This window comes from Anser cygnoides, chromosome 3 (genome assembly GCF_040182565.1).
Source record: "Anser cygnoides isolate HZ-2024a breed goose chromosome 3, Taihu_goose_T2T_genome, whole genome shotgun sequence".
NCBI lineage: Eukaryota > Metazoa > Chordata > Aves > Anseriformes > Anatidae > Anser > Anser cygnoides.
Window position 1 is genome coordinate 72481864 of NC_089875.1, and position 12118 is coordinate 72493981.

The window sequence follows — 12118 nt, forward strand, 5'->3', positions numbered from 1 at the left end:
TTTATTCTTAACCCAAGGTAGAATCATATCCTCATGTGCAAAGATCTCTTCCTAGACGTCATCCTAAACCCTTGCCCTCCCAACCTGTAACAAATTGCTAAGGAATTGTTATGCTAGTCAGGCAGCAATCGCTGAATTCAGCCATCTTTATCGTACGTGTAATGATATCCAACGCTCCTCTTGCAGTGGGGGAGATTGACTGCAGATGGAAATTTCCCTCAACTGCCCCTGTTTTCAGGCTGTTGCCTGGTCCTTTTATGCTACGCTGAGAACACAAAGGCAGATTCAAACGAAAATTAACTGGAGGAGTAAAGGAATTAAAATCAGCGAAGGAAAAGATGGACTAATATATTCTTATTGTACATTCAGTAATTTAATTAGCCCCCAGTCAGACAGTGGACAAATCACACAGCCAACACAAAGCAGAAGGGCCATAAAACTACGCATTCAGCAGATCCGCATTTGCATGTTTTGTGTTCCCCAAATAGCCGATTCATTCCGTGAAAATGGAAGGTATTCCAAATACACGAAGTCAGGCTCTGTATCCTGATTTAAATAACTCAGGGATTGAAAGAGAGAAGTTGAATGCCACGAGAAGTACTCAAGATCATTATCTCTAAGGCAGGAGGCTAGAAACTGAAAGGACTAGAAGTTATCAGCTGAAAATAAAAGACCCAAGTACTTGAAAGATTGTTTATCCTTGCTGACATCAGGAATATTGTACCCTTGTACCCTAAGTGGAGACAATGGAAATTTGGGTATTCAAGATATGCAGTGGCTGTGGTTTTCAACATCACACATAAAGCTGAAACTCTAACATATCTAGGTGAAAAAATATTTAAAAATACTGGCACTGAGGTGACAGTGCTAAAAACAGGCTAATGGAGTCATGATGCATGGTCCTATAAATCAGGAACAAACATTCTGATGCAAATGTATCTAAGAACAGAGCTTTATTTTCAAAGTGCTGTGAAGGCCACTCAGATTTTTTACAGGTAACACTGAAAGAGGCTGAAAGGACGTGAAGTCCTTCAGAAAATGGTTAAAAATATAACATAGTCAGACTTCCTTTGACTCCTTTTCAAGAGGCTCTTCTGTGCTGAGGCGTGGCAGAGGTCCCCAACAAGCTGATGCTGAGCTGCAAGGGCCCAAGTCACTGTGAAAGTCTCCCTGTCCTTAAGAGAATATGCCATGTTCCAGGAAGGTTTGCAGAAATCTTCCACAGGGAAATTCCAAATCTGAGAATAAAACTTGTAGGAAACACCTTAAGGAAAGATTTGCTCTAGCAAGCCCTTGGCTTGGACTTTCTTATGAAATGTCATTGTCTGACACCATAGTATAGCGCAAAAAGATATCAATTTACCTGCAACAACATTCGGGACATAATTTTTCATAATAAGAGTGACTGCTGAATCCATTTGGAAGAAAAGCTTGTCTAAGTGTACGGAGCTTTGTTTGTAATTCAACACCATAAAGAGCGCCCTGACAGATGACGAGAACTTTGTGTCTGATCTAACAACTATTTCTGTATTTTGTTAGCAATGACCAGCTCTGTGTTTTGAGTTAGGAAATGTTAGAAAATTAAAATAAAATTATTCAAGTGCCATTTTAAATCAAAATGAAGTAGGTCACTTTGAAGTCAGCTTTGAAGGCCAGTTTTGTTGTCGATTTTTTTTTTATTTTTTTATTTTTAAATGAGAGCATGAGTCTGTTCCCTCAGCACCACTTAATCACTGGTAACTTTCATGAAGAGCAAACAAAAGGCCTCTTATTTATCCATTATGTTACTAAGAGGTGAGAACAGCTTGATGCAAATGAAAATCATTAAAGCATTCTGCACTACCATTAACTGAGTATCTGTCTATGCAAATACAACACACAGCCCAGTGAAACTGCAGCCTCATGACCTTCTGCATTGAAAAATCTATGCCCTGTGACTCTTAACCCCACAGCTGAAATACTCTGTATGATGTGCCTTAGCAAGCGCTTAGTTTGGATAGGCATGGAAATGGAGTGCAAACCATTACACAGAAACAGATTCCCCTCAAACCATTACACAGTTTCAGGTTCCCCTCACCCTGACCGGGCAAGGGGTAACAGCAGAGGTACCCGATTCGTAACAGCTCTACTGTATGAATAATAAGCAAAAATGTGATGGCCCAGATCGGAACCCGCATGCAATTACACCCAGAACTCCACTCAGGTACGTAGTCCCATTTAAGACAGCATGAACATATCACAACGCAAAACCGTAAGCGGTCTGTAGGATTAGAGGCCTAATTAGAAATAAAACCTACTGCCCTAATTCTTTATAACTTTGTGCTTCGTGTGGCCGTTTATGCCCACGCAAACCGAGTACAGAACACCGCTATTCGCACCAAGTAGCACTCTACCTGAATGACAAAGATGGGTAAATGTATGAAACTGGAGAGTTTAGTCCTCCAAGAGAAGCAGTACCTAGCAACAGGAACTCACAAGAACCCTGCATTCTTCACAGTTTTAACCACAGACACACTTATGACAGCTCGGAAGGCAGGTTACAGAAGGCTATTTACTGCTGCTCAGTCCGCCTCTCTCCTTGGTGAAATTTAGGTCAGTCATCAGGCACAAATTTACATCTGCTGCCTGAGAGCTTTCCTAGAACTAAGTCTTGGCAGAAGTTAGGGATTTCTCCCCCTCCTTTGGGACACATACCTTTGTTGCCTACTCTTACATCATGGCACAGAGGTTAGGACTATGCATTATTCAGCAGCAGCTGGAGAGGAAACCGTAGATGGGATTTTAGGCATTCCACTGCTTGAAGCACTTCAAACCAGCCTCTCCCGTCTGGTAGGAGGGCACCCCCATCAGCAGATGGTTGCATACCAAGTATCTCGTAGCTCCAGCTTGAGATTTTGCCAATCAGGGCTGGGGAATGGAAGACTTTGAGGCCAGAGACAATAAGGATGCTTTAATCTCCTGGGCCTGTTTTATATGTTTTCATTGAACAGTGATTATACAGCTTGCACACATAGCACCGAGTGGAGGGACTAAGGACTCCTAGGCAAGTGCCCTTATTACTCATTTATTTGGATGTTACAAAGAGTAATTAATGCATTTGAAGCACTTTGAAAAGAAAGAAATCAGTGGGACTGAACCTAAGACTTTTAGAAAAAGTCTTGATCTGAGTTTGGCAGATTGGCACCTTTACAAAACCTTATCTGAGACACTGCTGCCCTGCTCGTGCTGTTGAGCAGAGTGGTACCACGGAAGAAGTTTGACCTCCAGACTGTTCATCGCTCACGGTGTCTGGGTGGGCCCGTAACAATCAATGCCCCCACAGGCTCAGGGGACAGCCTTTGGACACAGGGAGACCCAGCAAGCTCCCTAGTCCGTCGTTAGTTCACAGGATATAACAGGTAAGATACGGTAAGGAACGTTACAAGGAACCCAATGAGGAAAGCATGAACTCTGCTCTCACAGGACACTTACTGCCAAGCAACTTGGATTTATTTTTTTTTTTAACCTCTGAAGTAACAATGTTCTCATTTTATAGATGATTGAAATAAAGTTAGCTAGAAATGTTTTGGTTTTATTAAGGACATGCTAATAAATTATGCCAACAATACAATATTTACAGAAATGCTGTGACTCTAACATGCTTGTTCATCTCCTTTTCCATCAGGACGTAAGAAGAAAAGCGTACATTTCCAGGTAGTGCACTTTATCCCTCTCAGCAACTACTTCCATGTTTTTTCCTTATCTGAGCAAAATTTACTCTTAAACAGAACCATTTAATTTTAAAAATGCTAATACTTTCAAAGAGTGATAAAAGATAAAGCTACTCTGAAGGAATTTGCAACGCATGGACGTTGCTGATTTCTTTTGCCTAAAAGAACCAATTTTTGCATTACTCCAGGCAAAAAGCAATTCCGTACCAGCCAGAAAAAGACAGAATTAGAGAGCTGACTGGTAATCTGGTGCTGGAGCAATAGAGAGAAACTCAGGTTGCTGGCAGTGAAATCTTTATCAAAAAACAGATTTTAAAAATTGCAGCTAGAACATGTGATCTTTAAACAGGGTGGGTTTTTTGCCAACAACAACTAAGTCAAGGTGGAGACTTTTTGGTAAGAAATCCAGTTTCCTTTTCTGAACAAATAGACATTAAAAAAAAAAACATCTTTCTGCTGATTTTAAGAGCTTTTTCATTGCAGTACAAAAATATCTTTTTTTTTTTTAAATGGGTACCTAAAGATTCACCCAGAATAGCCACCATAACTGCTATCTTCACGCAATGAGGAAGAAAAACAATCAAGAGATGCAAGAAAGGTATCGTCTAATGAAAGACATACCCATTTCTCTCAAAGCGCAAGAGGTCTTGGCACTGACAGTTGTTTCCAATGTCTAAACCTAAGTCCTTATTTCAGAATGATACAGTTTTGCAGACGAGACCAGGACTACATTTGATTTACTGAGTGATTCTCTTCTGTTTCCTTTTAAAGATAAAGAATGTGTTTAAAGCTGAGTGTGAGAATGTGATCACTTCTTGGAAGGCTCCCTTTCCTCTCTGAACAATCTGATACCCTTTCATTTTACAACATAATCATTTCCTATTTTTCCTTAAGTGTTAATACTTTCAATCAACGATTTTTCTTTGAAAAAAAACAACATGGTCCTAATGAGAACAAATCATGTAATCATTAGAGGAAAAATACCAAGCAGGTCAAAAGCCTAAGTTCTGTCCTGAGAAACACAGCTACTCAAAATGCTATCTCCACAAAATAGCTTTTGAAGTAGTATAGGAAAAGGAAGGTGACGGTGCTGTGGGTGGGGAGACTGGAATATGGCACAGTAGGTATTATTTTAAGGATTTTGCTTAGTGCTGTTTAATCTTATTAGCCAAGCCATCAAATTAATGCTTCTGAAGGAAAACAGCTATCACTGCTTTTCTAACTGCAGCAGCTGCAAGACTACTCAAGAAACACAGACCACATTGTAACAGAATCAAGTCTCAGTCACTTAACTGCACAGCTTCCAGAGTGAATGTATCTGATTTCTCTACTTGACTACAAGTCCATAACCAATATCCATAATTATGGTGTCTTTCCTTTCAATATTTCCTAACTTCTAGTACCGTATCTCATTAGAGTAACAGATCTACTCTATAAATTTGTATTCTTCCTAAGTTTGTATCTCGAACAGTATCTATCTCATGCTTTGAGATACAAAACGACCAATGTACTGGTAAGAAAATTTATTTTATTTGCCAGACTCCAAAGTTGTTGAGGTAGGTCTGTCTGCTGAAGGGACCTGCACTTGTGCAGCATCAACCTTCAGCAGATATTACTGTAATCAGTGGACCATAACAATAATTATCTATACATATCTCAAGCACACACAAAAGTATTTATATAGGACATCTGCATGTAGGAAGACCAGGTTCTGGAAGAACTTCCAGTAATATCTTTCCGGGATTACTTGTAGCCACTCTGTTTGCACTGCCTTTTCCCAGATGTGCCATTTACCTAGCAACATCTAATAATACTTACAGTACTATTAACTAGCATAAATACTAGTACTCGCATCTTCAAATGGAAGCGTGCTTTGATTTTGGAAAGAGTTAGGAAGTGCAACTGTGTTAACTGATGGATGTCACAGCAAAATAAAATGTCACTAGTTGCTGGCTAAATATCAGATATCTAGTGAATAGTATCTACTAAATAGTTCCATGGTGTTCTGTGGCTTTCTGCATTTTAGGAAGATACATCTGAACGTACGTACACCATTCTTTTCTCCTGCTCCTGATTATATATTACACCATTAAGATCTGCATTGGAGGAAGCAACCCCCTGAAAACATTGAAAAGCCCCATCAGTGTGAGTACAGAAAAAGAGTACTAAGCTCATTACTAAGTGAACATTTTCTAAATCAGGTTTTCAGTAGTTGCCACATAAAATTAGGGGTTTTTTTGGTTTGTTTGTTTTTTAACATCTAGGTAAGAACACTACCTTTGAAATTCTAAACTACACTAAACTCAACTTTAGGCCAAGCAAGTCTGAACATGTTAGCCTTAAAGGACAATAGAACCTTAGGCAATATTTAGCTTACCAGAGAACAAATAACACTCTTCCCAAAAGCCAAAACAAAATACAAGGTCCAAAGGAAATCTTTACATATTACATACTCCAAGTTCAGGAAAGCATTTGGTGCTCTCACGAAACCTCCAAATCCCTCAGAATGTGTTGGATAGATTACAGTGCTGAACGAGAGGCGATTATACAACAAGCAAGGACTGTGTAAAAATTCTGAAGCTTAAAGAAAACAGTGAATATTGCAGGGCTCGAGATAAAACTGTAAAAACTGTCAGCAAATAAAAGACTTCTAGGAAAAAGGACATGCAGCAATGTATGTGTGTGTGTGTGCGGTGCCAAAGGAACTGTTATGAGGCCTTGTTTTCTTTGACGTCTTCATTAATCTCTGAGCAGCCAGTATGTGGACAACTTTGAGGACATGGAGATAGCTCAAAGTAATTTACTGTGGCTCAAATGCAGTCAGAAAACAGCAAGATGAAGTTAAGTTAAAGAAAAAAGCAAGCTACTGCTACGGAAAAGACTGAGAAAAATATTCTGGAACATATTCTGGAATGTATTCAATAGGATGGAAATAACCCCAAGGCATAATATTTGTAAAGGATCTAAGGATAACAAGCAAGCAGAAACTACAAATAAATTTGTAACAGAATACCAACAAAAAGACTAATTTAGATTTAACTTGCATACTTGGAAGCATTGTATCCTGGAGCAGGAAGATAACACTTTCCCTCTCTATAGCTCTAGGGCAGACCGTAGAACATTTTCTTTATGAACAACTAACTAAGCACTTCAAGCCTCTTGGTGAACCAAACATTAATACCCTCTGGCAATTCATTCTGCCCTACACATGGAGGTCATATGGATGCCTGAAACAAAATAAAAGACTGTATGGACATAAACCATAAATTCTTCATCCACGCTTTTTGTAACCACACCTGGAATTCACCAATGAGTTCTAGGCATTTTACCAAAAAGATCTCAGCAAATTGGATGGAATTCACATAAAAATAACAGAAATTCTTTGGGAGCTGGAAAGACTCAGAAGGAAATGTAACAAAACTCAGCAAGTGTAGCTTAAGGTAGGCAACTAAAGGGTTCAAAATGCTATTTTGCTTAACATTCAGCTTGTTCTGGAAAATTATTTGAAAGAAACAAACACCAAAAAAGAAAATAATTATATGAGGTGATAAAAAGTTATACACATATAATTAACTAGGAGCAGAAAGATTCAGACAATATTGGAAACATAAACTGAGTTCTAAAGTACAGGTAATTGTCCTAATGGAAAAAAAAAAGTTGGTATCTGGAACATATGTAGCATAAAGTGTGCACCCATATGTTACAGGACCCAATGCTGACAGATATGGGCAAAGCATTTAATTGGTCCCTCCCATCTCTAATTTAATCTTACAGCACTTTAAGTTTACTCTGATGGTGACTCTCCTGTCTCTTCCTGGATAACAGATGGCTGTCATATTGGACTGAGGCTTCTTTTGCTTTGTCTGATGCAAGAATGGGGAATGCCTCCCGTAAGTCAGACTACACGGCAGAAAAAATACAGCATTTAAAATGAAACGGGTTTCACCACTTCCCATCCAGTCCCATTTCTGTGATTCATTCACAAAAACACATTTCACATATTGAAACAACAAAAATTTGAATCACTGTACGTGCATGTATGCGCCTACATAAGCCACAGTAGACTGATAGGACTTTTTGCAGTTACGCTACTTGAAATTTTTCCATTATGAAATCTTTTTTAATTACTCACTATTTGAACTATTTGGGCTAACTCTCTTCACATCAGACACATTCCTCCATGGAGAGTATCAGCTAAATGTTTTGGCTATTTATCGGAAAAATAATATGAAAAAATATGTTATGTTTGCTAATTTAAAAACAATTCCTACAACCATTTACCTGAGCTCTGTTGCATGGAATAGAAACTTCAGTTTGGAAGGGTTATGTACACACACACACACGTGTACAAATAAATGATATGTATTTTAAGTTAGTCCCATCCAGTCACACATATTTCCTCCCAGAAAGGCGATGGAAGGATCATCTACACCCAGCCTCAACTGGTAGCTCTGTTGTAAAAATAAACCAATGACTTTTACTTTATACAACAGAAGCTACTCAAACGCTCAAATCCTTCCCCATCACTCCACTATTTGCCAGTAACCCTCACTGTCGAGCACACCATTCCCACAAACAGTATTAATGTTCAAATATTAGATGTCATTATACACAATTTTCTCTTTTATGTCCATACCCAACTTTTAGTCATTAGACCTAAGCAGTAGACAGTTTTATTTTTTTAATCACTATGATTCAGCAATACCTCTCATAAAATCAGCTCTAGCACTACTCCTCAATTACCTAAGACTTAATCAGTTCATCTTAATCAAATTTCATTTATGAACTTCTCATCATCATACATACAATCAATAAACCGTACTTGTTACTATACTGTTAGCTGTTCCCTAACAATGTGTGTTTTCTTGTTATGCTAACCTGAACTCATTACAGAACCACGTAAATATTTGTTCTTGACAACAGGTCATTCTCCTAGCACGGGAGGGAACCTCAACCCATCCTGAATACAGAATTCTGTCAGCAAAGAACAGATCAGGAATATTGTCTTATCTCAGGAACCAAAATGAAGTGTTTACTGTCAATTTTCTTGTATGACATTTGCAACCCTAATGCTGTTAAATCAATAAAGACACTTTTTCAACTAAAAAAAAAAAAAAGCGGTAAGTTCTGCTTTGTTACATACGTGTAATTCTTTATTCATTTTTACATTTCAGATGATATCATTTTCTTGAATACTTCAGTGTTTTCTTGTACGCATGTTCACTGGTAGGTTTTTCTGATGCAAGGCCAAGGCAAGACCTGAAAATGATGGGGAAAAAAAAATACCTGTTATTCCTGCATAACTTTCCATTAAAACATTAAAAAATTCTCAGCTATTTTAAAGTTCAAAACCTTGCATTTTATAAGCAAGATATTACGATATTTCTACTATATAAATCCAACCCAGACAATTCTTACATATGCCTGTTCTACAAAATTAAGGTTACCAGCAACTTTCATTTATATGCTAAATAAGAATAACCGAAAGACACTCGATTGGTAGACTACTTACAACTTCCAGTTTTATAGTTCTCTTTTCAACACCATCTACTGTCATTTCCTATTAGCAATTCTTCATGATTCCCACTAAATTTGTCATACGGCACTAGTCTTTGCTAAAACATTACAAAAATACTTGAAGTATCAAAGCAATTGAGACCTAGGTTAGTCTTCCCGTCAGGTTTCTAGTGGCAAGACACTGTTGGTGTAAGACCATTAATGAAAGGTGTTACTGCCCTGCTTCTGATAGAACCCAACGGCATCGTACTTCAGAGCCAGTTGCCTACCCGGTATCTTCAACAAGAATTTTATTTTTTTTTTTAAGAGTTCTCCTGAATTAGGATCTTAAGCACTATTTCCAAAGTACAGTTACCTCCACAAATGAATTCTGCAGCCCAAGTGGCACTTTAAGCCAGCCTGGTATCTTGGGAGTTGCTCAATTCCCTGGTGTTCATATACTGTGTTTCGATTTTTAGCTGGTAACATCCACACAGTACTTGACTTTCCACTGCCATGATGGGCACGCACAACGCTGCCTCAAATTCTGTCCAAAGCAGGCCTAGCTACCTAGAGCATAAGAAGGGTTTGTCAGGACTGTCATATGAAGAATCTTCCTGTGTATCTTGCCTAAGATGCCCAGTCCAATAAGTATTCTTAAAACATTAAAGACAGTCAGAAACTAATCCTTCTTAATATTTTGCATGGGTGCATGAATTTATCCATTAGCCTGCTGTTAAGGCACCCATATGTTTATCTGTTTTCAAACCCCAAATCTGCCTAACTTAGAAGAGAGAGCTTTCCTTGCTCTTTCATCTCCCAGATAAGATCAAGGTTGTACTGGGCTTAGGTACCTAACACTACGAAAGGACTCCAAAGTGAGAATCCCAAGAGAAGACTAGACCCTTACTCCTTTGGGCAGGGGAATATTTAGGTGATACTTTCTCAGCATTTCTAGACAGCTTTGAGCCTAACATGAGACTATGGATTCTTACACGTGGCAAAGCATGTCAAAGTTTAGTAGTCCGGCACTACACAGCATAGCACCCAACACGTTAGTCTGAAGATTTAGCCTTTATTCACTTAGCCTGTGGTGCACACAGGGAAATTCAGTTCCTGTGCAATGCAGACGGACTGTCTAGATCGGGATGCTGAGCGTACTAGACACTACTCCAGACCAGTACGCCCAGGTTTTCTCCCTGCAGAAACCGTGTTTCTGTAACCTGAACCGACACTTGAGAAGATACGGCCCTCACCCGGCTCTGGCTCTGAAACACAGTTGGAATAAATCCAGGGCATCCTCAGGCAGAGAGAGCACTCCAAGATTTCAGAGCATAGACCTTCGAAAAACTGAGTATCTTGGAAATCACTAGGAACGCAAACATGGGTACGTAAGTCAGTTGTAAGTTAAGATGTCCCGTACAAAATGTTACCTTCTGGGTGATAGTTTAACATTTTAATGCCAATTTTTTTAGGATCTTGCTATTATAATTAGATATTTGGAAGAGGTGGCTTTTCCCTGCCCCCTACCATGTTTAGTTGCTAGCTGTCTGCTCATATTTGCATTTATCATTTTTTTGTGAACTGCAGGTGTCATTTTGTGAACAGTTTTTCTAAGTAGGCATATAGTATGGATTAAGAGAAATAAGGCTGACGTGTCTTTTGTTAAAAAAAGAGTAGCTGTCCTGATTTTACGCTACATGGAAATCCTAACTTTTAAGACAGCAATCAGTTACAGTGATAACTAATACTACTAACGCTCCATTTTTTACTGTACAGCTGTTTAACTGCATGATTAGAAGCAGTTGTATATGCGAGCTTGATTATTTTCATGCAAATACGTGGCTGGCTAATGGGGAGAACAGCTGCTGCTTAGCAACTGGAGGAGAGAGAAAGGGGGTGACTTGCTTTAAAACTGACTAAAACCTTACAGAGTCCATACAGAGTTTGAAGACAGCAGGGGAAATGGGCGACAGTGCTCTCTAACCACGACGCTTCCTTTTGCGATTTTTGACACCCTAGGACGTTGGCATCTTCAGGTAACAAGGGATCAGCTACAACGAAATGTGTATGTAATAGCCGCATATACGCATGCACGAACAACAAATAAAGCGCGTACTAAAGCCAAACCCTGACACACAAGCTGAAATGTAGGAAAATCCAGAAACAGACTTTGTTTCCATCACCTCCTGTAAGGGTTACTGACAATACCATCAACACTTTTTTGACTTCGGCAACTTAAACGAGCGATCAACTTAAGCTACCACAAGCCAACATTGCTGCAAGCAGCGTTCTCTTTTCCTCCCTGCTGCTCAAACTCAGCCCCTGCGCCGCCTCCTCCACTCTGCAAGCACAGGCACTCACACACCTACATAACGAGGCAGACAAGGGACCTGCTCTAGGTTAAATATAACCCCAACTTTTTAGTTGGATCACTTTTACCTGGCTCAGTTCCCACATCCAATTTATTATGCAGCTATTCCAATACTTGCACTACCATGAAGAGGGAGGCAGGGGACCTCTCGTGACAGTGCTGACTCAAATCTCTTCCGAAAATACATTCTTACCCCGGTGTGACCTTGCAGACAATTCTTTATTCTGCTTTCATATCCTTCTTGCAGTCAAAGTGTGTTCTAAGAAATGAAGAGAAACTGAAAAAGTATAGCTCAGAGGAAGTACCCAATAAATGTCTTCATGACTAAGACTACCACTTGGATCAAGCTACTTACATCAAAAAGGAAAGACCCTTAATTTTTTCTTAAAGTGCCTTGCAACACATTCAGAAATTGAATAAATAGCCCATAGGAACAGGAAGCTGGCTCTTGGTTAGGTATCAACTTTTCTTGTCTCGGTCCCACTGCCTTCCTTTTTGCAACAGTTCCTCCTAACTCAAAACACAGCCCTCTCTGATT

The 12118-nt window shown here is 39.2% G+C and overlaps 1 long non-coding RNA gene across 7 annotated transcripts in view; it reads right to left on the reverse strand.

Moving 5' to 3' along the window:
- LOC106032578 (uncharacterized) overlaps positions 1 to 12118 on the reverse strand; it is a 31805-nt gene that overhangs the window by 17599 nt on the left and 2088 nt on the right. For all 7 annotated transcript variants that reach the window (XR_010830420.1, XR_010830419.1, XR_010830418.1 and 4 more), the window contains exon 2: positions 8854 to 8969. This is a non-coding gene — a long non-coding RNA (uncharacterized lncRNA). The remainder of the gene's footprint in view (positions 1 to 8853; positions 8970 to 12118) is intronic.